Genomic DNA, 27,455 nt, shown 5'->3' with positions numbered 1-27,455 from the left:
GAGCAGTATGAAGCAAATGTATATCACACTCCTGGAAGTGTCACTGTGACATCACTTATCTATAGTAATAATACAGGGAGGTGAGAAGGTCTGGGATAGTCACTCTGATGTCACATATATATATATATATAAATAATACAGAGACATGACTGCGGAGGTTATGAGGTCTGGGATAGTCACTCTGACGTCACTTATATATATAGAAATAAGACAGGGACATGACTGCGGAGGTGAGGGGATCTGGGAGCGTCACTTTGACATCACTTATATCTGTAGTAATACTGGGACATGACTGGGGAGGTGAGGGGGTCTGGGAGTGTCACTTTAACATCACTTATATATATATAGTAATAATACAGGGATATGACTGGGCAGGTGAGGGAATCTGGGAGCATCACTGTGGCATCACTTATATCTATAGTAATAAAGGGACATGACTGGGAAGGTAAGGGGATCTGGGAATGTCACAGTGACATCATTAATATCTATAGTAATAATAGAGGGACATCATTGGGGAGGTGAGGGGGACCTGGGAGTGCCACAGTGACAAGAGAAAGAAAGTAGACTTCATTGTGGGCGCACTCTTGTGAAGAAATAATGAGATATTCTCAAAAAATAAAACGTAACTTTTATTACAAATGATTAAGAAATTATGCAATCTCCTGAGAACAAATAATGTCTGCCACCTTCCCCCTGGCTGTCTCCTGCCGCCTTTCCCCTGCCTGTCTCTTGCCGCCTTTGCCCTGCCTGTCTCTTGCCGCCTTTTCCCTGCCTGTCTCCTGCCACCTCCACCCTGCAGCCCACCTGCCTGTCTCCTGCAACCTTTCCCCTGCCTGTCACCTGCAACTTTTTCCCTGCCTGTCGCCTGCAACCTTTCCCTTGCCTGTCTCCTGCAGCCTTTCCCATGCCTGTCTCCTGCCACTTTTCCCCTGCCGGTCTTCTGCCACCCCCTTGCCTGTCTCCTGCCACCTCTGCTACACCATCGGCTGGATCTGTGAATTCTGAGGTTACGGAGACTGTACGCTGCAGCTCCATGAATGAGGCCATGAAATTTCCCTCAGGAGACCCTGTCCCTTCACAACCAATTCTCACCCTTACACCACTTCATGGCTGCAGCCATACTCGTCTGACAACTCAGGACACATAGAGCACATGCTCCGTATGGGTCGTGCACATGAGCGGTGTACCGAACATCAGCTCATTGTGACTCCACCCACAATAGCGCTACACTCTAGATCAGGCCCACTATGCAGTACAGCCTTATGGGGCTGGGTCACAGGAACCTCGCAGACACTGACCAGGACTCTATGGCTGTGGGGAAATAGGAGACTTAATGACCACTCTATTCCATATTTACTATGTTACATGTGCAATATGTTTTATGTATTATATTTATTCCAAGGAACTCCAGCTGTGGGGAACGGACACTTTATTACACATCACACGTTCTGTATTCTCTCTGATTCACCGAGGATGGACAAGGACAGGAGTCACAGGACTGAGAGGATAATAAATATCACCCTGGAGATCATCTACCTGCTGACTGGGGAGGTGAGTGGATCTGGGAGCATCACATTGACCTTATATCTATAGTAATAATACAGGGATATGACTGGGGAGGTGAGGGGATCTGGGAGGATCACTGTGACTACTTATATCTATAGTAATAATACAAGGACATGACTGGGGAGGTGAAGGGATATGGGAGCGTCACAGTGACCTTATATCTATAGTGATAATACAGGGACATGACTGGGAAGGTGAGGGGATCTGGGAGCATCACTGTGGCCTTATATCTATAGTAATAATACAGGGACATGACTGGGGAGGTGAGGAGATCTGGGAGCATCACTGTGACCTTATATCTATAGTAATAATACAGGAACATGACTGGGGAGGTGAGGGGATCTAGGAGTGTCACCGTGACATCACTTATATCTATAGTAATTATACAGGGACATGACTGGGGAGGTGATAGGATCTGGAAGCATCAATGTGACCTTATATCTATAGTAATACAGGGACATGACTGGGGAGGTGAGGGGATCTGAGTGCGTCACTGTGACATCTCTAATATCTATAGTCATAATACAGGGATATGACTGGGGAGGTGAGGGAATCAGAGCATCACAGTGAGGTCACATGTCTATAGTAATAATACAGGGATGTCACTGGGGAGGTGAGGGGATCTGGGAGCATCACAGTGACATCACGTATATCTATAGTAATAATACAGGGACTTGACTTGGGAGGCGATGGAATCTTGGAGCTTCATAGTGACGTCACTCATCTATAGTAATAATACAGGGACATGACTGGGGAGGTGAGAGGATTTTGAAGCGTTACTGATAAGTAACTTATATCTATAGTAAATACAGGGACTTGACAACGGAGGTGGGGGGATCTGGGAGTGTCACAGTGACATCACTTATATCTATAGTAATAATACAAGGACATGACTGGGGAGGTGAAGGGATCTGGGAGCATCACTTTGACGTCACATATATCTATAGTATTAATACAGGGACATAACTGCGGAGGTGAGGGGTTTGGGAGCGTCACAGTGATGTTACTTTTGTCTATAGTAATAAAACAGGGACATGACTGGGGAAGTGAGTGAATCTGGGAGTGTCACAGTGACATCACTTATATCTTTAGTAATAATTCAGTGACATGACTGGGGAGGTGAATTGATCTGGGATCATCACAGTGACATCACTTACATCTATAGTAATAATACAGTGATGTGACTGGGGAGGTGAGGGGGTCTTGGAGCCTCACAGTGACATCACTTATATCTAAAGTAATTATACAAGGACATGACTGGGGAGGTGAGGGAATCGGAGCGTCATAGTGAGGTCACTTATATCTATATTAATGATACAGTAATGTGACTGGGCAGGTGAGGGGGTCTTGGAGCCTCACAGTGACATCACTTATATCTATAGTAATAATACAGGGACACGACTGAGGAGGTTAAGGGATCTTGGAGCTTCATAGTGACGTCACTTATATCTATAGTAATAATACAGGGACATGACTGGGGAGGTGAGGGGATCTGGGAGTGTATATATTGATATTTGATGTCTCCACCTTTACACAGGATTACACAATCGTGAAGAAGACATCCAATGGGTGTGAGACACCCAGCAGCCATCCCCATGTATCAGGAGGACTGAGAAGAACCCAGAGCCCAATCACGGTGCCTCCACCTCACTCACTGACACATGAGAGACACAATGACAAGAAGATCCTGGAACTCACCAACAAGATCATTCAGCTGCTGACTGGAGAGGTGACTGCTGGGAATGGGGCATTATACAGTAACAACGGGGGACGTGTCTGGGTGATGACTGGAGAGGTGACTGCTGGGAAAGGGGCATTATACAGTAACACCAGGGGACGTGTCTGGGTGATGACTGGAGAGGTGACTGCTGGGAATGTAACATTATACAGTAACATCGGGGGATGTGTCTGGGTGATGCCTGGAGAGGTAACTGCTTGGAATGGGGCATTATACAGTAACACCAGTGGATGTGTATGGGTGATGACTGGAGAGGTGACTGCTGGGAATGGGACATTATACAGTAACACCAGGGGACGTGTCTGGGTGATGACTGGAGAGGTGACTGCTGGGAATGGGGCATTATACAGTAACACCCTGGTATGTGTCTGGGTGATGACTGGAGAGGTGCCTGCTGGGAATGGGACATTATACAGTAACACCAGGGGATGTGTCTGGGTGATGACTGGAGAGGTGACTGCTGGGAATGGGGCATTATACAGTAACACCAGGGGACGTGTATGGATGATGACTGGAGAGGTGACTTCTGGGAATGGGGCATTATACAGTAACACCAGGTGATGTGTCTGGGTGATGACTGGAGAGATGACTGCTGGGAATGGGACATTATACAGTAACACCAGGGGATGTGTCTGGGTGGTGATTGGAGAGGTGACTGGTGGGAATGGGGTATTATACAGTAACACCAGGGGATGTGTCTGGGTGATGACTGGAGAGGTGACTGCTTGGAATGGGACTTTATACAGTAACACAAGGGGACGTGTCTGGGTGATGACTGGAGAGGTGACTGCTGGGAATGGGACATTATACAGTAACACCGGGGGATGTGTCTGGGTGATGACTGGAGAGGTGACTGCTGGGAATGGGGCATTATACAATAACACCAGGGGATGTGTCTGGGTGATGACTGGAGAGGTGACTGCTGGGAATGGGACATTATACAGTAACACCGGGGGACGTGTCTGGGTGATGACTGTATCACTGTGTGTGTCAGGTTCCTATAAGGTGTCAGGGTGTCACTGTCTATGTCTCCATGCAGGAGGGGGAGTATATAGAGGAACACAGGGGTCTGTACAAGGACGTGATGATGGAGAATCACCGGCCCCTCACATCACTGGGTAAGAGGAGACTGTCATCTATTGTACAGGGGAGAGCAGGTATGGGGGCCCCTATATACACACATCATCTGATAATCACATATATACACTGTACTCAGTCACTGTGTGTCTCCTACAGATGGGCCCAGTAACAGAGATACCCCAGAGAGATGTCCCCGTCCTCTGTATTCCCAGGATTGTACAGAGGAGTATCACAGGACCCCACAGGAGGATCAGGTAGGTGGGATTTAGGGTCTCCCCAATATACCAAAGTGACTGTCACTATATGATCTGTAGAGGAGCTGTGTGTCTTATACACTGACATTATACTGATTCACCAGTCTAATCTGACTGTATGCAAATGTCATTGTATTTCTCTTTCATCCACTAGGGGACACTGGAGTCTTATACAGTAGGGGTCTAAAGCTTGCAACCGGAGGTGTGGCACAATCTAAAATTAGCATTGTCTGCACAGACGGCTCCTCCCCCTTCACATCCCTCCTCCCTCAGTTTGAAAAATTGTGCCTAGGAGGTAACATTACAGAAAACTCAGGCTGCGTCAACCTAATGAAAAGGGGGACAAAAGCCTTTGAATTAGAGAGACAATGATCCCATATAAAGGGATCTGCATCTCTCTATGGAAAATCCGGAGCACAGAGTCAGCATTTCCATGGGCAGTGAGTACTGGTGGGTAATATGGGCCTTAGATAGAAAGGCAGAGGCTATTAGCAGACTCCTTCCAATTCCCACAACTTAAGGTTTAAAAAATGATTATTATTATTATCTGGCCAGTGTGCACGCTGCTGCCTCCAGGCTTCCTGTAACTTAAGTCCTGGCAGACTAGCAGCGCAGCTCCCCCGCCGCCCCCACTTCTTTTATACACACAGCGAATGCTCAAACACTCCCTGGCCGGCTTCTACTCCCGCTGCATGTCAGCTCCCACGCCGCCCCCCCTCTACATCGGAGGGAGACGCATCGCGGCTGTCAGCGGCGGCATCCTCACATACAGCGGGGACGCGCACTGACCTCCCGCCGCACGCTGAAATGGTCTCTAGCTCTCTCCCACCGCCAGCGGAGGGAGACACAGCGCGCCTGTCAGTAGCAGCATCACACACACTACGGGCGCTTGGGAAGTGCGTCCACCGCCCGGTTAGATGATCTCTCGTCCCTTCCCGCCGCCAGCGGAGGGCTGAGTGTGACGACAAAGGGGGAAATTAATAGAAACTGATCCTCTTGCTAGTAAGTCCGGCCTGGGGCAGCCGTTAAGGGGGTAGAGTGACCCTAGGAAGGACCCAGAGAGCCTTAGTAATAAATATTTATTAAATAAATGGCGGCCATTTTTAAATGAATAGAGGCGCCAAAAGGACTCTCTCAGGCGTTATTACCTTTAGAATAGACGGGCTTCCTGGCCGGTCAGAGCAGAGGGACGGGTTATTATAATAGAGCAACTGCTCCCTCTACTGGACATTTGTATTTAGGACTCTCTCAGGCGTTATTACCTTTAGAATAGACGGGCTTCCTGGCCGGTCAGAGCAGAGGGACGGGTTATTATAATAGAGCAACTGCTCCCTCTACTGGACATTTGTATTTAGGACTCTCTCAGGCGTTATTACCATTAGAATAGACAGGCTTCCTGGCCGGTCAGAGCAGAGGGACGGGTTATTATAATAGAGCAACTGCTCCCTCTACTGGACATTTGTATTTAGGACTCTGCTGCAATGGATTTTCAATGGATTCTGACAGGCATTTTTATGCTTTAGATTTTCAAGGGACTTCTAAACAAAAGATCCCGATGAAATGATGGGAACGACTGGATCACAACCCCGACCTCAGAACTGAAATACAGTTGGGTGTGTGAGGGTTGCAACGAGGCTGGTGATATTATTATTATAAATTGTTATTTTTTGTTTTGTGTGTAGTGTTTAGAAAGATCCAGCTAGGGGGATCCAGTGTACCTTTACTCCCATCACCCATTACCGTCTTTCTGTTCCTATTATAAAGGGGGGAAGCACTGAGGAGCGCTCTATGGGGTACGGCTTCAAATGTCGCCAACACTAAGACTTATTATGTTTCCACAAAATGTAGTAAGATGAGCAAGGGTGAGCGGCTCCTGGGTATGCGTTGCCTGTCTAGTTAAGGGCGTCCAGCACGGGAGGAAGGCTCCGCCAAGGTCATGGGAGCAAGCCCTAACAGGTATTTCAAAGGAAATGTCAGAATCCCGCAAACAGCAGTCGGAAAGGACTGAGGGATTCTCAAAGACTATGGAGGAATTTCTGATTTAAATTAATCCCTCCTGCGCAAGCATAAAGAAATGCGAACAAGTCGATTAAGAGAACCATCCTCATCTTACACGAAGGAGGAAGAAGGTCTTATAGATAAAGAGGCAAGATACTGAAGTCTGCCTTAGATCAGGAGTTTAGATTCCCTTATAGAAGCGGTTATAGAGACCCTTGCAGCAGGCAAGAATTTGGAATTTATAATAATTTGGATTATAGGATTCTCATAACAAATGCCAGTCTCAGAGGTTGGGGAAGCTGTCCTAGAGTCCCACCACTTTCAGGGCAAATGGACTTTACTGGAGAGAGGGTTACCAATAACCATTCTCGAACTGAGAAGCAGTTTACAATTCGCTTCTCTTAGCCGAAGATATAGTCAATGGTCAACAGTGAACCGGAAAGCAGATTATCACAGTCGCCAGGACTGCATCCAGGCGAGCGGTGCTTACACAGATCTTCGACATGATGGTGAGTAGATGGTGTCTACCTCAGGTGGACCTGATGGCATCTCGACAAAATCATTAGCTGCCCAGGTATGTGTCCAGAAGAAGAGATCCAGCAGCAGAGGAAGTGGACACGCTGACACTTCCTTGGTGTTACAGAAGGGTTTACATTTTTCCGCCTTTCACACTCATACCCCGAATTCTCCAAAAAGGGGTAATACGAGAGCGAGTATGGGCAATTTTCATAGCACCAAGTTGGCCCCGTAGAGGTTGGTACTCGGACTTACGGGGGATACTAGCGGAGGACCCTTGGCAGTTACCTCGAAGGGAGGACCGGCTATATCAGGGGCCGTTCCTCCACTCAGACCTGAACAGGCTACGTTTAATGGCGTGGCTGTTGAGACCCGGATCTTAAGAGTGAGAGGTATACCAAGAATGGCTATTCCTAAAGATGATCGCTGCTCAAAAGCCGGTGACACCCATGTACGACTGCAGACATTAGAAGAAGTACATGGACTGGTGTTAGGAACATGGGTAGAATTAGACGAACGTCCACTTACCCAGACTTCTACTTTTCACTCCAGCTGGTCTAGATGAAGGACTAAGACTAGGTTCCTTGAAGGTTCAAGTTTCGGCTCTCTCCATCCTATTTCAACAGCGGTTAGCGTCCTTACAAGAGGTTCAAACCTTTTTACAGGGGGTTCTGAGGATACAACCTCCTTTCCGTCCTCCCACTGCGCAGTGGGACTTAGATTTGTAGTTGGAATTTTTGAGATCACCATCTTTTGAGCCGTTGGAAAGAACAGACCTGCAATATCTCTCTTGGAAGGTCACGTTATTACTTGCCTTGGCTTCGGCTGGAAGGGTTTCGGTGTAAGGAGCCCTATCAGGTTAGAGTCCTTTGTTAATTTTCCAGAAGGATAAGGCCAAACTCCGTACATGAGCGGATTTCCTTCCTAAGGTTGTTTCGGGGTTTCAGGTAAACCAACCGATTGTGGTCCCATCCTTTCAGGGATTCGCAGAAGGGGACGTGTCTTTGGATGTTGTCCGAGCTTACGAATATACTACAAGTTACGTCGTCCTTTAGAAGGTCGGACCATTTTGTTTGGTCCAAAGAATGGTTGGCCAGCATCTAGGCAGTCTTTGTTTAGATGGAATAGCTTTGCCAATCGGCAAGCTAATATTTCCTGTGGTAAGCAGTTTCCGGTTCAGACTGGTGCTCATAATACCAGATCAGTGGGTGCCTCATGGGCGGCTATTCGAGGTGCTTCCACTACTCAATTTTGCAGAGCGAGAACGTGGTCTTAGCCCACACATTCGCAAACTTTTACAGGTTTGATACCTTGGCGTCCGGAAATTCTAAGTTCGGACGTTTAGTTTTGCAGGCCATCGACAGCACTCCCTCCCTTGGGGATAACTTTGGGACGTCCCCTACTGTATAAGACTCCAGTGTCCCCTAGTGGATGAAAGATAAAAGATGATTTTGGTACTTACCGATAAATCCATTTCTCTGAATCCTCTAGGGGACACTGGATGCCCGCCTCAGTGCTGTCAACCTGCTGTGTTCAAAGTTCTTGTTCAAACAGTTCGTGCAAACAGCGTTGGTTTTTCTGTTAAGAGTTTCTTGGATGCTGTTGCTTTGTTGTACGGTTCGGTTCCTCGCCAAGTGCTATAGTATCATGTCCTATTCTCTCAGTCACGTTTTCCAAACTGAGGGAGGAGGGATGTGAAGGGGGAGGAGCCGGCTGTGCAGACAATGCTAATTTTAGATTGTGCCACACCTCCGGTTGCAAGCTTCACACACCTACTGTATAAGACTCCAGTGTCCCCTAGAGGATTCAGAGAAATGGATTTATCGGTAAGTACCAAAATCATCTTTTTTTGGGTTATTTAGGTAGAACGTCTTTCTTGTATAAAGGCAGAAGATATAAGGAGAGAAGAAGAGACATATGTGACTGATATAAAGGCAAAAGATATAGAGGGAGAAGAAGAGACATATGCGACTGATATGAAGACAGAAGATATAGAGGGAGAAGAAGAGACGTATGTGACTGATATAAAGGAAGAAGATATAGAGGGAGAAGAAGAGAAGTATGTGACTGATATAAAGGCAAAAGATACAGAGGAAGAAGAAGAGACGTATGTGACTGATATAAAGGCAGAAGATACAGAGGGAGAAGAAGAGACGTATGCGACTGATATGATGACAGAAGATACAGAGGGAGAAGAAGAAACGTATGTGAGGGGTGATCAGCAGTGTAAGGAGGAGGAGATCCCTACAGATATCAGCACAGGTGAGTAATAAACACTTATTACAGAAGTAACATATTCTCATTGCTCAGTCACTACAGCAATCTCTTATTCTACACCATCCTCTGCCATCATCCCAGTTCTCAGTTGGGTGTTTATAACACAAGGTTATCCATGACAAACATCAGATGAAGAGAGTTATTACACACAACACTATAATGTTATTAAAAGTAACAAGCAGAAGTTTTTAGGGATCATATATAAGTAGTAGTGTGTAATTTGTATGGGATCTAAATTTCTCAGTTTAGCAACCATTTATTAAATAACCTTCATTTTGTTAGATGATGCAGGTATTAAATAACTCCTTGTATATAGTAGACCTATTTGGCCATTTGTGGTCATGTTTACTATATCTTTTCATTTAGTGAGGTGTAGTCGTGGTGTAAAGGACAGTTTGTGATTCCTGATTAGTTAAAAAAACAAATACCAAATACTGAACAACATCACCAAACAGGTAATTTCAACTTTAAACTTGTCATTTATTTTGTACTGTCTGGACATGGCTACTAATAACAGATGCACAGACATAATTCTTAAAGCTATGTGTGCAAATGCTAGGAGATTAGGAGACAAAATTCCAGAGCTAATTGTGATAATGACCAGGGATAACCTGGATATTGTGGCAATTACAAAGTCATAGTGCAATGAGAATCATGACTGGGACATAGCTATACCAGGATACAATTTATTTAGGAAGGATAGAATGGTCAGTGTAGGAGGAAGCGTAGCAATGTATGTGGGAAAAAAGCATAAATGCTACTTCAATTAATACAAAATATTGAAGACAAATCTGAGGCCCCTTTGGTCACCACAGAAACCGGGAAAAAGGACATTATTCATATTGGGGTGATCTCTAGACCACGTGGCCTGGGGCAGGATTTGGACAGGAATCTATTGTTGGACATCACTAAAATGGCTTTAAAGGGAGAAGTCATAATCATAGGAGACATTAATTTACCTGATGCAAGGGGTGGGGTCTTTTGCAATTTCAGCTGCAAGTGGTAAATTCCTTACAGGGAGCATCTCTCAATAAACAGCAGATATTTCCCTTCTGCATAGAAGAGCGGTCCGGAAAGAAAGAAGTAAACTTCCTTTTTGGGAGCACTCTTGTTAACTTAATTGCAATTAAAATATAACCTTTAATAACTATTCACTAAAAATTCATATATATGGATCTTACTTACTTAAAAGAAAGATTACTATTGACTGAATTGTCTTACTATCAGTATTATATCAATCAGGGTGAAAAATATTTTATTTAGAAGAAATATATTCATATGTGTAATACTTAACCATCTAGAACACTGCCAGACAGCCGTGGGCTCTCCCTATTGTTTCCTGTAAATAGAATCAGTTACATGTGCATGGTATCCACACACACACCTTATTCATTATCATTTTCAGAAGGGAGACGCTGAGGCTTATATATACTGTCTATGTATGGTAGGTCTCCCTTCCATACCTACCATACATAGACAGGAAAACTATGTATATAGGAAACTATAGGTCTGTAAGACAATACAGAAGGAAACTATAGGTCAGTAAGACAATACAAAAGAAACTATAGGTCAGTAAGACATTACAGAAGAAACTATAGGTCAGCAAGACAATAAATAAGGAAACTATAGACCAGTAAGACTACAGTAAGCCATGATACGTCAGTAAGACCATACAGTAAAAAACTATAGGTCAGTAAGACAATACAGTAGGAAACTATAGGTCAGTAAGACAATACAGTCAGAAACTATAGGTCAGTAAGACAATACAGTCAGAAACTATAGGTCAGTAAAGGGCCCTACACACTTAAAGATTATCTGTCCAATCTGGCTGATTGGAAAGAAAATCTGGCGATGTCTGGGAGCAAATGACAATCAACCATTTGCTCCCAAAATCAAGAAAATGGACAAACACAGTTCAGATAAATTGGTTTAATGAAACAAATGTAACCAATTTGTCTGAAAGTCCATTTTTGTCTGTTTTCCAATCTTTGAGAGCAAATAGTAAATTGCCATTTGCTCCCAGACATTGCCAGATTGGACAGATAATCTTTTAGTGTGTAGGGCCCTAAGACAATACAGTAAGAAACTATAGGTCAGTAAGACAATACAGAAGAAACAATAGGTCAGTAAGACAATACAGTAGGAAACTATAGGTCAGTAAGACAATACAGAAGAAACTTTAGGTCAGTAAGACAATACAGTAGGAAACTATAGGTCAGTAAGACAGGAAACTATAGGTCAGTAAGACAATGTAGAAGGCAACTAGATGAGTAAGACAATACAGAAGAAACTATAGGTCAGTAAGAATAGAGAAGGAAACTAGGTCAGTAAAACAATGCAGAAGGAAACTATAGGTCAGTAAGACAATACAGTAGGAAACTATAGGTCAGTATGACAATACAGAAGCAACTATAGGTCAGTAAGACAATACAGAAGGAAACTATAGGTCAGTAAGACAATACAGTAGGAAACTATAGGTCAGTAAGACAATACAGAAGCAACTATAGGTCAGTAAGACAATACAGAAGAAACTATAGGTCAGTAAGACAATACAGTAGGAAACTATAGGTCAGGAAGACAATACAGTAGGAAACTATAGGCCAGTAAGACAATACAAAAGGAAACTGTAGGTCAGTAAGACAATACAGTGGGAAACTAGGTCAGTAAAACAATACAGTAAGAAACTATAGGTCAGTAAGACAATACAGTAGGAAACTATAGGTCAGTAAGACAATACAGTAGGAAACTATAGGTCAGTAAGACAATACAGTAGTAAACATCTACAAAGCCTTTTTCTCTTACATCCTAGAAGATGCTGGGGACTCCGTAAGGACCATGGGTTATAGACGGGCTCCGCAGGAGACATGGGCACCTAAAAAGAACTTTTCCTATGGGTGGGCACTGGCTCCTCCCTCTATACCCCTCCTCCAGACCCCAGTTAGATTCTGTGCCCAGAGGAGAATGGGTGCACTGCAGAGAGCTCTCCTGAGTTTTCTGTAGAAAAAATAATTTTGTTAGGTTTTTTATTTTCAGGGAGCACTGCTGGCAACAGGCTCCCTGCATCGTGGGACTGAGGGGAGAGAAGCAGACCTACTTAACTGACAGGCTCTGCTTCTTAGGCTACTGGACACCATTAGGTCCAGATGGAGTCGGAACACAGGTCTTGCCCTGGGGTTCGTCCCGAAGCCGCGCAGCCGTCCTCCTCACAGATGCTGGAAGATGGAAGCCGGGCGAGTATGAGAAGATAGAAGACATCTCAGGTGGCAGAAGACTTCAGATCTTCTTGAGGTAAGGCCATTGCTCCCAGACACAACACACAGAGGCAGCACTGATGGGTGCAGGGGGGAGGGGGGGCGGGGGGGCGCCCTGGGCAGCAATAATCCTCAAAGTTTGATGCACAAAGAGTAGGATTAGGCTGCGGAGGCAGTAAATCACAGATCCCCCGCCATTTTATTACAATTGCACTGGGACCGAAGCCCGCCGTCGGGTGGGCGGAGCTTGATCCTCACCACTAACCAGCGCCATTTTCTCCACAGAAGCTGCATGAGGACGCTGGCTCCCCGGTCTCTCTCCCTGCTGAACACTTTCACAGGCTGGAAAAAGAGGAGGGGGGCACATTGGTAACGCAGTGAGTGGGAATTGGATAGATAGATAGAGATATATATATATATATATATATATATATATATATATATATATACACAAACAAACACGAGGAACCACTGCACTCGCCATTCCCAGGGGTTGGGGTGCGGTGGGCTGTGACCACCAAACTCAAATATACCAAACAAAAAACCCAGCACTCTCCTAAGGTGAATGAAGCTGCTTAGGAGAGTGCTGGGTTTTTTGTTTGGTGTATATATATATATATATATGTGCTATCTGGTCATTTATTTTTTCCGGTGTTATTTAGGCGCTGGGTGTGTGCTGGCATACTCTCTCTCTGTCTCTCCTAAGGACCTGGTTGGGGTTTTGTCCCCTTATAGGTTTATCCCTGTGTGTGTGGGGTGTCGGTACGTGCGTGTCGACATGTCTGAGGCGGAATGATTCTCCAAGGAGGAGGTGGAGCAAATGAGTGGTGTGTCCCCGTCGGTAGTGCCGACTCAGGAATGGATGGACATGTGGCATATGTTGAATGCAAGTGTGGCATCTTTACATAAGAGGCTTGATAAGGCTGAATCCAGGGAGGCATCAAGAGGTCAATCCTCGGATTGGACCGACTCACAGGGCCCGTCGGGGTCTCAAAAACGTCCCTTAGCACAAATTGTGGACATTACTACCGACACGGACTTTGATTCCAGTGTCGACTATGATGAAGTGAAATTGCAACCTAAGGTGACAAAAAGCATTCAGTGTATGATTGTGGCAATAAGGGATGTGTTGCATATTGAGGATGAACCCTCGGTCCCCGACACAAGGGTACACATGTTTAAGGGTAAGAAACAGATTATTTATTTTCCCACATCTCATTAACTAAATAAGTTCTTTGGAAAAGCTTGGGAGTTCCGGAGAAGAGACCGCAGATCCCAAAAATTATTTATATGGCATACCCCTTCCCTAAACAGGACAGGGTACGTTGGGAATCACCTCCCACTGTGGACAAGGCCTTAACGCGCCTGTCCAAGAAAGTGGCGCTACCGTCTCCAGACACAGCGGCCCTCAAGGATCCTGCGGATCGCAGGCAGGAGACTACTTTAAAGTCTATTTATTCGCATACTGGAGCTGTGCTAAGACCGACTATTGCGTCGGCATGGGTATGTAGCGCAATTTCAGCATGGACAGATGATCTGACGGCTGAATTTGATACCATGGATAGAGATACTGTATTGTTAATTCTAGCCCATATTAAAGGTGCAGTCTTATTTATGAGAGCTGCTCAAAGGGATATTGGATTGCTGGCTTCTAGGGCCAATGCCATGTCTATCTCGGCGAGACGATTCTTATGGACTCGCCAATGGACGGGTGATGCGGATTCCAAAAAACATATGGAAGTCCTACCCTATAAGGGAGACGTATTGTTTGGGGATGGGCTGACGGACCTGGTTTCCACAGCTACCGCAGGTAAATCAAATTTTCTCTAACGTCCTAGTGGATGCTGGGGACTCCGTAAAGACCATGGGGAAGAGATGGGCTCCGCAGGAGACTGGGCACTCTAAGAAAGAATTAGTACTACTGGTGTGCACTGGCTCCTCCCTCTATGCCCCTCCTCCAGACCTCATTTAGAATCTGTGCCCGGCCAGAGATGGGTGCATTTTAGTGAGCTCTCCTGAGCTTGCTAATAAGAAAGTATTTTAGTTAGGTTTTTTATTTTCAGAGAGCTTCTGCTGACAACAGACTCTCTGCTACGAGGGACTGAGGGAAGAGAAGCAAACCTACTCACTGAAGCTAGGTTGCGCTTCTTAGGCTACTGGACACCATTAGCTCCAGAGGGATCGAACACAGGTACGTTGGTCGTACGTTCCCGGAGCCGCGCCGCCGTCCCCCTCGCAAAGTCAGAAGCCGGCAGACGCAAGAAGACATCGAAATCGGTGGCAGAAGACTCCTGTCTTCACATGAGGTAGCGCCCACACTACCCACACACTCTGGTCACTGTAGGGTGCAGGGCGCAGGGGGGGGGGGGGCCCTGGGCAGCAATTAGGATACCTCTTGGCAAAAAGACACATATATACAGCCGGGCACTGTATATATGTACGAGCCCCCGCCATTTTATTTACACAGACCCGGGACAGAAGCCCGTTGCTGAGGGGGCGGGGCCTTCTTCCTCAGCACTCACCAGCGCCATTTTCTCTCCACAGCTCCGCTGAGAGGAAGCTCCCCAGGCTCTCCCCTGCAGTATCCAGGTAGAAAAAGCGTAAAAAGAGAGGGGGGGGGCACATAAATTTAGGCGCAAATTGTCATAAACAGCAGCTACTGGGTAAACACTAAATTACTGTGTAATCCCTGGGGTTATATAGCGCTGGGGTGTGTGCTGGCATACTCTCTGTGTCCCCAAAAGGCCTTTGTGGGGGTCCTGTCCTAAAGTGAGCATTCCCTGGTTGTGTGCAGTGTGTCGGTACGTTTGTGTCGACATGTTTGACGAGGAAGGATACGTGGAGGCTGAACAAGTGATGATATGTGGGGTCGCCGCCGACGGCGCCGACACCTGATTGGATGGATATGTGGAAGGTGTTAAATGATAACGTAAGCTCCTTGCATAAAAGGTTGTATAAAGCTGAAGCCTTGGGACAGTCAGGGTCTCAGCCCATGCCTGATCCTACAGCGCAGAGACCGTCAGGGTCTCAAAAACGCCCACTATCCCAGATTGTTGACACAGATATCGACACGGATTCTGACTCCAGTGTCGATGACGATGATGCTAAGTTGCAGCCTAAATTGACTAAAGCCATCCGCTACATGATTATAGCAATGAAGGATGTGTTGCACATATCAGAGGAAAACCCTGTCCCTGACAAGAGGGTTTATATGTATGGGGAGAAAAAGCAAGAAGTGACTTTTCCCCCTTCACATGAATTAAATGAATTATGTGAAAAAGCGTGGTATTCCCCTGATAGGAAAGTAGTAATTTCCAAAAGATTGCTTATGGCGTACCCTTTCCCGCCAACCGACAGGTTACGCTGGGAATCCTCCCCTAGGGTAGATAAGGCGTTGACACGCTTATCTAAGAAGGTGGCCCTGCCGTCACAGGCCGCCCTAAAGGATCCTGCGGATAGAAAGCAGGAAGGTATCCTGAAGTCTGTTTATACACATTCTGGTACTCTACTGAGGCCAGCAACTGCTTCGGCCTGGATGTGTAGTGCTGTAGCAGCATGGACAGATACTCTGTCTGAGGGGATAGATACCCTGGACAGGGAGACTATTTTACTGACCCTGGGACATATCAAAGACACTGTCTTATATATGAGGGATGCCCAGAGGGAAATTTGCCTACTGGGCTCTAGAGTAAACGCAATGTCGATTTCTGCCAGAAGGGTCCTGTGGACTCGGCAGTGGACTGGTGATGCCGACTCTAAAAAACACATGGAGGTTTTACCTTACAGGGGTGAGGAATTGTTTGGGAACGGTCTCTCGGACCTGGTTTCCACAGCAACGGCTGGGAAGTCGAATTTTTTGCCATATGTTCCCTCACAGCCAAAGCACCGTATTACCAAATGCAGTTCTTTCATTCAAAAAAAGCCTCCACTAAATCCACCGCGTGACGCTGTCAGGAGCGGTGGGGGCACGTCTCCTAAATTTCAGCCACCAGTGGGTTCGCTCACGGGTGGATCCTTGGGCTATACAAATTGTGTCTCAGGGATACAAGCTGGAATTCGAAGTGACGCCCCCTCACCGTTGCCTAAAATCGTCCCTGCCGGCTTCTCCCATGGAAAGGGAGGTAGTGTTGGCGGCAATTCACAAGTTATATCTCCAGCAGGTGGTGGTGAAGGTTCCCCTTCTTCAAAAGGGATGGGGCTACTATTCCACAATGTTTGTGGTGTCGAAACCGGACGGTCCGGTCAGACCCATAGAAACATAGAAACATAGAATTTGTCGGCAGATAAGAACCACTTGGCCCATCTAGTCTGCCCCTTTTTTTTTTTTATATATTATTTTTTTTTATCACTAACCTTATTTGATCCTTATTTCTTTGTAAGGATATCCTTATGTCTATCCCATGCATGTTTAAATTGCTCTACTGTCTTAGCCTCTACCACCTCTGATGGGAGGCTATTCCACTTGTCCACTACCCTTTCTGTGAAATAATTTTTCCGCAAATTTCCCCTGAACCTCCCCCCCTCCAGTCTCAGTGCATGTCCTCGTGTCCTATTGCTTCTCTTCATTTGGAGAATGTTTCCCTCCTGGACTTTGTTAAAACCCTTCATATATTTGAAAGTTTTTATCATGTCCCCCCTTTCTCTTCTCTGCTCCAAACTATACATATTGAGATTTCTTAGTCTTTCTGGGTATGTTTTGTGATGTAGGCCATGCACCATTTTAGTTGCCCTCCTTTGTACAGTTTCTAATGTATTAATATCCTTTTGAAGATATGGCCTCCAGAACTGAATACAGTATTCTAGATGAGGCCGTACCAATGACCTATACAGTGGCATTATTACTTCTTTCTTTCTGCTGCTGATTCCTCTCCCAATGCAGCCAAGCATCTGACTAGCCTTCCTCATTGCCTTGTTACATTGCTTACCTGCCTTTAAGTCATCTGAAATAGTGACTCCTAGATCCCTTTCCTCCTCAGTAGTTTCCAGTATAGTGCCATTAATACTGTATTTAGCTTTAGGATTTTTGAGACCCAAGTGCATGATTTTGCATTTTTTGGCATTAAACTGTAATTGCCAGACTCTTGACCATTCCTCTAGTCTACCTAGATCCTCAATCATTTGTTTTACCCCACCTGGTGTGTCTACCCTGTTGCATACCTTTGTGTCATCTGCAAAAAGGCATACTTTCCCTTTAATCCCATTTGCAATGTCACCAATAAAGATATTGAAAAGCACTGGTCCAAGTACAGATCCCTGGGGTACTCCACTGGTAACATTTCCCTCCTGTGAATGCACTCCATTTACCACAACTCTCTGTTTTCTATCCTTCAACCAAGATCTTATCCATTCAATAATCCTAATATCCAATCCCAAACTTTCAAGTTTATTTAGCAGTCTGCGATGTGGAACTGTGTCAAAAGCCTTACTAAAGTCAAGATAAGCTATATCCATGGCTCCACCTTTATCCATCACTTTAGTCACACAATCAAAAAAGTCAATAAGATTTGTTTGACATGATCTTCCCCCAGTGAATCCATGCTGTTTGGGATCCAGTAAATTGCCGGATTTGAGATGATCTACAACTCTTTCTTTTAAGAGTGTTTCCATCAATTTCCCTACTACTGATGTAAGACTCACTGGTCTGTAGTTGTTTGCCTCTTCCTTGCTTCCACTTTTGTGCAGTGGGACTACGTTTGCTCTTTTCCAGTCCCCTGGAATTTCTCCTGTAGCTAATGACTGGTTGAATAATTCTGTCAATGGTGCTACCAGCACCTCTTTAAGTTCTTTTAGTATCCTTGGATGTATCCCATCTGGCCCCATAGATTTGTCCACTTTCAGCTTTGAGAGTTCTGTTAGGACCTTCTCCTCTGTAAATGTACTTGTTTCATTTTCCTGAATATCCCTGCAACTTAACTGTGGCCCCTTCCCCTCTCTTTCAGTAGTAAATACTGAGCAAAAATAATCATTAAGATGATCTGCTATTAAATTGTCTCCCTCAACAAGATTCCCAGTGTCCGTCTTTAGTTTTATAATTCCGCCTTTTGTTTTTCTTTTTTCGCTTATATACCTAAAAAAAGTTTTGCCTCCTTTACCCACTGACTGGGCCATTTTCTCCTCAGCTTGTGCCTTTGCACATCGGATTACCTTCTTTGTCTCCTTCTGTCTAACAAGATATATCTTTTTGTCTTCATTATTTTGTGTCTGCTTATATTTCCTAAAAGCCATCTTTTTTGCTCTCACAATATTTGCTACTTCTTTTGCAAACCACACTGGCTTCCTTTTCCTTGTGTTTTTCCTAACAGTTTTGATACAAAGGTCTGTTGCCTTCAATATTGCACATTTGAATGTTTTCCACCTCTCCTGCACTGTTTCCAAGTTCCTCCACTCTGCCAAAGAATCGCTTACACATTTTCCCATCCCTACAAAATCAGCCTTCCTAAAATCCAACACCTTTGTTTTTGTATGGGACGAGTCAGTCTCTGTCTTAATGCTGAACCATACTGCTTGATGATCACTGGATCCGAGGTTTTCACCCACTTTTACGTCTGATAATCTGTCTCCATTTGTAAGTATTAAGTCTAATATTGCGTCTTTCCGAGTGGGCTCCCTCACCAATTGGTGGAGGGATGCTCCCTGAAGGGAATTTAAAATGTTCCTACTTCTAGTGGAACTAGCAACAGACACCTCCCAGTTTACATCAGGAAGATTAAAGTCTCCCATGATTATTACCTCTCCTTTTAATGCCATTTTAGTTATGTCCTGCAATAGGTTCTTGTCAAGTTCCTCTTCCTGACCTGGTGGCCTGTATATCACGCCAATACGAATAATCAACTTTTCCCCTGTTTCTATGGTCACCCAAAGGGCCTCAGTTTTTTCTTCAATACTTTGTATTAATGTAGTATTTATGGCATTTTTTACATACATTGCTACCCCTCCCCCGATTTTTCCAATTCTGTCCTTCCTAAACAAAGTATATCCCGGTATAGCTATATCCCAGTCATGATTTTCATTGTACCATGACTCTGTAATTGCCACAATGTCTAGATCATCCCTTGTCATTATTGCAGTTAGTTCTGGGATTTTATATCCTAAGCTCCTAGCATTTGCACACATAGCTTTTAGAGTTTTGTTTGTGCTTTTTCTGTTCCTAGCTATGTTCTTCTCTCTGCCTATTTTTATTTGGTTTTGATCTGAATTATCTTCTGTTGCTGTGGATATGCTTCCTATTCCCTTTGCCTGCAGAAACAATACCTCTGTGTTGGGGGAGCAGATTTCTTTATTCCTATTTGGTTCACTGCCCCCCTTTGTTAGTTTAAATAGCTCTTGATGAAGCATCCAAACTGTTCAGTTAGTATTTTCGTTCCCGTTGAAGATGGGTGCAGGCCGTCACTTTTGTATAAGCTCCTATCTTGCCAGATGGTGTGACTATGGCCTATAAATCCAAATCTCTCCTCATTGCACCATGTCCTTAGCCAAACATTGAAGTTTCTGATGCAATGAGTTCTGTCTTCCCCTCTGTGTACTGGCAATACTTCTGAAAAAGATACAGTGGTTGCCACCTGCTTCAGAGCAGTCCCTAACTTCCTAAATTCATCTTTTACAGCAATGAGTTCTGCATTTGCCAGGTCATTTGTCCCTAGGTGGACAATGACATCCACCTCCCCATCTTTTCTTGCTGCCTTCACAATTCTTAGCATGCGCTCTTTATCCCTTGGAGCTGTGGCTCCAGGTAAGCACCTTACTTGTTTCTCTACTTCATTTGCATTTCCCAGATGTATTCCTCTAATAATGGAATCTCCCAAAAGAAGTGCAGTCCTTTTTGGAGATTCAATTTTCCTGTTCCATTTCCTGTTCCTATGGTTGGTAGATGTCCCCATATCCTCCTGTTCTGTAGTGCCTCTATTAGTTGTATCTTCCAGCCCTGCAAGAGTAGCATACGAGTTTTGCAGTGTCACCGCTTGCGGGAGGTGTCTGTGTCCCTCTGGAAACCTCTGCCCTTGAGAGCCCACAGTAGTCCAGGCAGAATGTCTTCTGGTGGCTCTCTGAGGCAGTGGAGGCTTCAAAGACACAGACATCTTCCAAATCTCAGCATGCAGTTTTGCTATCTCCTCCTTCAGCAGAGAAAATTGCTCACAGATTGGACAGCAGCTGAGTCTCCACGCTGCCTCTTTCCAAACAAATGCTTTACATCCATTGCACTGCACAAGGCCAAACATTGTATCAGATGTGAATGGTATTGCAAATTTTTGTGTTACTTGGTGTATTTTAAAACTCACCTGTTGCTGTATTCTAACTCACCTGCTGCTGTTACAAACTCACTTAATAAGCCAAGCCTCACTTTATAATGCACGCCTCTCACAAGAGCACAGCTCACAGAGTCTGGTCACTGTTTATATAGTTTCTCCTCAGGTAGCTGTTCTATTCAGCCCCTCCTCCTAATCACTTCACACCTAGATTCAGCCACTCCTCCTCCTAGTTTCTCTTCACACTCTAAGACAGCACAAGTGAAAGCACAGAGACAAACACAGCCAAATTCTCACTCCTTTTTCCCATTTGAATTTAAAATCCCTGACCATTTATCTGAAGAAATTCAAGTTCAAAATGGAATCGCACAGAGCGGTCATTGCAAGCCTGGAAGAGGGGGATTTTATGGTGTCGCTGGACATCAAGGATGCTTACTTGCATGTCCCCATTTATCCACCTCATCAGGAGTACCTCAGTTTGTGGTACAGGACTGTCATTACCAATTCCAGACGTTGTCGTTTGGCCTGTCCACAGCACCGAGAATATTTACCAAGGTAATGGCGGAGATGATGGTACTCCTTCGAAAGCAAGGAGTTACAATTATCCCATACTTGGACAATCTCCTCATAAAGGCGAGGTCCAGGGAGCAGTTGCTGATCGGCCTAGCACACTCTCAGGAAGTGTTGCAACAACACGGGTGGATCCTGAATATTCCAAAGTCGCAGCTGATCCCTACGACGCGTCTGCCCTTCATGGGCATGATTCTGGACACAGACCAGAAGAAGGTGTTTCTCCCGGCGGAGAAGGCTCAGGAGCTCGTGACTCTGGTCAGAGACCTCCTAAAACCGAAACAGGTATCGGTGCATAACTGCACGCGAGTCCTGGGAAAGATGGTGGCGTCATACGAAGCCATTCCCTTCGGCAGGTTCCATGCGAGGATCTTTCAGTGGGATCTGTTGGAAAAGTGGTCTGGATCGCATCTTCAGATGCATCGGCTGATCACCCTGTCCCCCAGGGCCAGGGTGTCTCTTCTGTGGTGGCTGCAAAGTGCTCACCTCCTCGAAGGCCGCAGGTTCGGCATACAGGACTGGGGCCTGGTGACCACGGATGCAAGCCTCCGAGGATGGGGGGCAGTCACTCAGGGAAGAAACTTCCAAGGGCTGTGGTCAAGTCGGGAGTCTTGTCTGCACATCAATATCCTGGAACTAAGGGCCATATACAACGCCCTGAGTCAAGCGGAGCCTCTGCTTTGAAACCAACCAGTGCTGATTCAGTCAGACAACATCACCGCAGTGGCCCATGTTAACCGCCAGGGCAGCACAAGAAGCAGGGTGCAATGGCGGAAGCCACCAGGATTCTTCGTTAGGCGGAGAATCACGTGCAAGCACTGTCAGCAGTGTTCATTCCGGGAGTGGACAACTGGGAAGCAGACTTCCTCAGCAGACACGACCTCCACCCGGGAGAGTGGGGACTTCATCAAGAAGTCTTCACGCAGATTGTAAATCGATGGGAACTGCCACAGGTGGACATGATGGCGTCCCGCCTCAACAAAAAGCTAAAAGGGTATTGCGCCAGGTCAAGGGACCCTCAGGCGATAGCTGTGGACGCACTAGTAACACCATGGGTGTTCCAGTCGGTCTATGCGTTTCCTCCTCTTCCTCTCATACCAAAGGTGCTGAGAATTGTAAGAAAGAGGAGTGAGAACAATACTCATTGTTCCGGATTGACCAAGAAGGACTTGGTACCCGGAACTGCAAGAAATGCTCACAGAGGACCCATGGCCTCTGCCTCTCAGACAGGACCTGTTGCAACAGGGGCCCTGTCTGTTCCAAGACTTACCGCAGCTGCGTTTGACGGCATGGCGGTTGAACACCGGATCCTAGCGGAAAAAGGCATTCTGGAGAAGTTATTCCTACGCTGATAAAGGCTAGGAAGGACGTGACAGCAAAGCATTATCACCGTATATGGCGAAAATATGTTACTTGGTGTGAGGCCAGGAAGGCCCCTACAGAGGAATTCCAGCTCGGCCGGTTCCTGCACTTCCTACAGTCAGGAGTGTCTATGGGCCAAAAATTTGGGTCCATAAAGGTCCAGATTTTGGCCCTATCCATTATCTTTCAAAAAGAACTGGCTTCACTGCCTGAGGTTCAGACGTTTGTTAAGGGAGTGCTACATATTCAGCCTCCTTTTGTGCCACCAGTGGCACCTTGGGATCTTAACGTGGTGTTGGGTTTCCTGAAATCCCACTGGTTTGAGCCACTTAAAACCGTGGAGCTAAGGTATCTCATGTGGAAAGTGGTCATGCTGTTGGCCTTAGCTTCGGCTAGGCGTGTGTCAGAATTGGCGGCTTTGTCATGTAAAAGCCCCTATCTGGTTTTCCATATGGACAGGGCAGAATTGCGGACTCGTCCGCAATTTCAGCCAAAGGTGGTGTCATCTTTTCATTTGAACCAACCTATTGTGGTGCCTGCGGCTACTCGTGACTTGGAGGATTCCAAGTTACTTGACATAGTCCGGGCTTTGAAGATTTATGTAACCAGAACGGCTGGAGTCAGAAAGATTGACTCGCTGTTTATCCTGTATGCATCCAACAAGCTGGGTGCTCCTGCTTCAAAGTAAACTATTGCTCGCTGGATCTGTAACATGATTCAGCAGGCTTATTCTGCGACTGGATTGCCGCATCCAAAATCAGTGAAAGCCCACTCCACAAGGAAGGTGGGCTCTTCTTGGGCGGCTGCACCAATAACTTTTTGCGGCTAATTGGTTAGGGAGTTTTTGCGATGAACTGAATCCCCCCCCATAAAATGTTTATACATACAGTATGATGTTACATTGAGATTACCGCTGGAGGAAACTCTGCCACAATATTATTAAATGTGTAATTTATCCCATCCTCGTATGGGTGTAATATATTAATATATTCTTACTGAACAGGATTACCAGCACTGAATCAATTATCGCCCAATATAATATACATGCCGATGTTTAACAACAAATACAATTGTCTTTTGATTACTTTATGCACCTTTATACATTTACCTTTGTGTTTTATATATCACTGATTTATCTTACATACTTTACTGTACTTAATAAAGGTTATATATTATTTATTAGTGCGCAAACAGGACAGCACTTTCTCTTCTTTGCTGTTTTATTATTGCAAAGCCCATGTCACCTCTAGTAATCCCACATGAGTGCCCATGTCACCTCTAGTAATCCCACATGAGCGTCCATGTCACCTCTAGTAATCCTACATGAGTGTCCATGTCACCTATAGTAATCCCACATGAGCGTCCATGTCACCTCCAGTAATCCCACGTGAGCGTCCATGTCACCTTTTGTAATCCCACATGAGTGTCCGTGTCACCTCTAGTAATCCCACATGTGCGTCCGTGTCACCTCTAGTAATCCACATGAGCGTCCATGTCACCTCTACTAATCCCACATGAGCGTCCATGTCACCCCTAGTAATCCCACATGAGCGTCCATGTCACCTCTACTAATCCCACGAGTGGCCATGTCACCTCTAGTAATCCCACATGAATGCCCATGTCACCTCTAGTAATCCCACGTTAGCGTCCATGTCAACTCTAGTAACCCCACATGAGCGTCCATGTCACCTCTAGTAACCCCACATGAGCGTCCATGTCACCTCTAGTGATCCCACATGAGCGTCCGTGTCACCTCTAGTGATCCCACATGAGCGTCCGTGTCACCTCTAGTGATCCCACATGAGCGTCCGTGTCACCTCTAGTAATCCTACGTGAGCGTCCATGTCTCCTCTAGTAATCCCACGTGAGCGTCCCTGTCTCCTCTAGTAATCCCACGTGAGCGTCCCTGTCTCCTCTAGTAATCCCACGTGAGCGCCCGTGTCACCTCTAGTAATCCCACGTGAGCGTCCGTGTCACCTCTAGTGATCCCACGTGAGCGTCCGTGTCACCTCTAGTAATCCCACGTGAGCGTCCCTGTCTCCTCTAGTAATCCCACGTGAGCGTCCCTGTCTCCTCTAGTAATCCCACGTGAGCGCCCGTGTCACCTCTAGTAATCCCACGTGAGCGCCCGTGTCACCTCTAGTAATCCCACGTGAGCGTCCGTGTAACCTCTAGTAATTCCACGTGAGCGTCCATGTCACCTCTAGTGATCCCACAGGAGCGTCCACGTCCCCTCTAGTAATCCCACATGAGCATTCAGTGTTGATCAAGCTCCAGTCTAGCTTTTTTTGTTTTTTAATAAACATAAAAGCAATGATTACAGGTAAAAATGTCAGTTATAGAATTATATATTGTATCCTGTAACACCCTGAGTCTTGTCTACTCATTTTATATATTAATGTATTTTATTTCCAGGAGATGGACACACAAGCAGGAATATCTCAGAAGGACATCTAATGTTATCCCCGGATTGTGACATAAAAGATAATGACAGTAGACAGGATTCTCCAGGAGATAACCCCATTACCCCAATTATACATCCAGCTCTATCAGCTGATCCCTCTGATCCTGGGAAATGTTCTCCTGATCACTCTGATATTGGTGCATCTGTTACAGCTCTGAGAGTAGATTCAGTGTTTCCTTGTTCTATAGATGCACCATGTTTTACACAGAACACAAACCGTATTACTCATCAGCCAGCTAAGGCAGGTGAGAGGCCATTTCCATGTTCTGAGTGTGGGAAATGTTTTACATATAAATCATATCTTGTTAGACATGAGAGAAGTCACACAGGTGAGAAGCCGTATTCCTGTTCTGAGTGTGGGAAATGTTTCGCATATAAATCAGATCTTGTTACACATCAGAGAAGTCACACAGGTGAGAAGCCGTATTCCTGTTCTGAGTGTGGGAAATGTTTTACATATAAATCATATCTTGTTAGACATGAGAGAAGTCACACAGGTGAGAAGCCGTATTCCTGTTCTGAGTGTGGGAAATGTTTTGCATATAAATCAGCTTTTATTACACATCAGAGAAGTCACACAGGTGAGAAGCCGTATTCCTGTTCTGAGTGTGGGAAATGTTTTGCACAGACATCAGCTCTTGTTACACATCAGAGAAGTCACACAGGTGAGAAGCCGTATTCCTGTTCTGAGTGTGGGAAATGTTTCGCATATAAATCAGATCTTGTTACACATCAGAGAAGTCACACAGGTGAGAAGCCGTATTCCTGTTCTGAGTGTGGGAAATGTTTTGCACAGACATCAGCTCTTGTTACACATCAGAGAAGTCACACAGGTGAGAAGCCATATTCCTGTTCTGAGTGTGGGAAATGTTTTTCATTGAAATCACATCTTGTTAGTCATCAGAGAAGTCACACAGGGGAGAAGCCATTTCCTGTTCTGAGTGTAGGAAATGTTTTGCACGGAAACCAGCTCTTGTTATACATCAGAGAAGTCACACAGGTGAGAAGCCGTATTCCTGTTCTGAGTGTGGGAAATGTTTTGCACACAAATTACATTTTGTTATACATCAGAGAAGTCACAGTGAGATGCCGTATTCCTGTTCTGAGTGTGGGAAATGTTATTCATCGAAACCAGATCTTGTTATACATCAGAGAAGTCACACAGGTGAGAAGCCATATTCCTGTTCTGAGTGTGGGAAATGTTTTGCATGGAAATCAGCTCTTGTTACACATCAGAGAAGTCACACAGGTGAGAAGCCGTATTCCTGTTCTGAGTGTGGGAAATGTTTTGCACACAAATCACATTTTGTTATACATCAGAGAAGTCACACAGGTGAGAAGCCATTTTCCTGTTCTGAGTGTGGGAAATGTTTTTCATCGACATCAGTTCTTGTTAAACATCAGCGATTTCACAGATGAGAAGCCATTTTCATGCTGTGAGAGAAATAAATCTGCTCTTGTTGAACATATTAGACATTACCCAAGTACGGAACCATTTACATCTTCTGGAGTATAATTATCACTGCCGTCCAATGTTCCTCAAGGGTGAATCCGATCTCTTATGCTTTATAAAATATACATGCTACCACTGGGTGATATAATCAGACATCATGGCCTGGTCTACCACTGGTATGCAGATGACCTGCTTTTTGCTCCATGTACTGAGAACCTAATACCAATCCTAAATGGTTGTCTAGCTGAGCGCCAGGGGTGGATGATACCAGTTGGCTGTGACTCAGTCTTTGTGAAACATAATAGAAGCTCCCGAACAAAGGACAAGACTACAGCTTTACCAACCATCTGGATTTATGCTTTGGTGTTCAGAATTGCAAAATACTAAACATGTGCTGAATCTTTGTGTTGTCCTGGTATGTGGCTGACACAGACATCAGGTATCTGCCACATACTAATCCTCATTCTTCCATCTGTGGACCATAGCCAGAATCAAGCACTTGATTCCCTCAGAAGTTCATAGACTACTGCAATGCCATCTACCTGGGTCTACCAGCAAAAGAATTACAGAGCTTGCAGCTAGTACAGAATGCAGCAGCCAGGCTGTTACGTAACCAGCCCGTTCCTGCCACATAACACCCATTCTCTACTCCCTTCACCGGCTGCCTGTAAGATGACAAATCT

At 45.3% G+C, this 27,455-nt stretch overlaps 1 long non-coding RNA gene and 1 pseudogene across 1 annotated transcript; both read left to right on the top strand.

Annotated features, from left to right (window-relative positions):
• The first annotated feature begins 286 nt into the window (after window positions 1–286).
• On the top strand, window positions 287–4,454 carry LOC134983397 (uncharacterized). The gene is made up of 3 exons (XR_010191632.1): window positions 287–1,551; window positions 3,104–3,295; window positions 4,344–4,454. It is a non-coding gene; the product is annotated as an uncharacterized LOC134983397 (long non-coding RNA).
• An 89-nt stretch (window positions 4,455–4,543) lies between these two features.
• Window positions 4,544–26,835, top strand: LOC134983388 (oocyte zinc finger protein XlCOF22-like; annotated as a pseudogene).
• Window positions 26,836–27,455: the final 620 nt, after the last annotated feature.

This window comes from Pseudophryne corroboree (assembly GCF_028390025.1).
Source record: "Pseudophryne corroboree isolate aPseCor3 chromosome 3 unlocalized genomic scaffold, aPseCor3.hap2 SUPER_3_unloc_14, whole genome shotgun sequence".
Classification (NCBI taxonomy): Eukaryota; Metazoa; Chordata; class Amphibia; order Anura; family Myobatrachidae; genus Pseudophryne; species Pseudophryne corroboree.
The sequence above is the reverse complement of the archived record's forward strand: the minus strand, read 5'-3'. Positions and strand labels throughout refer to the sequence as shown.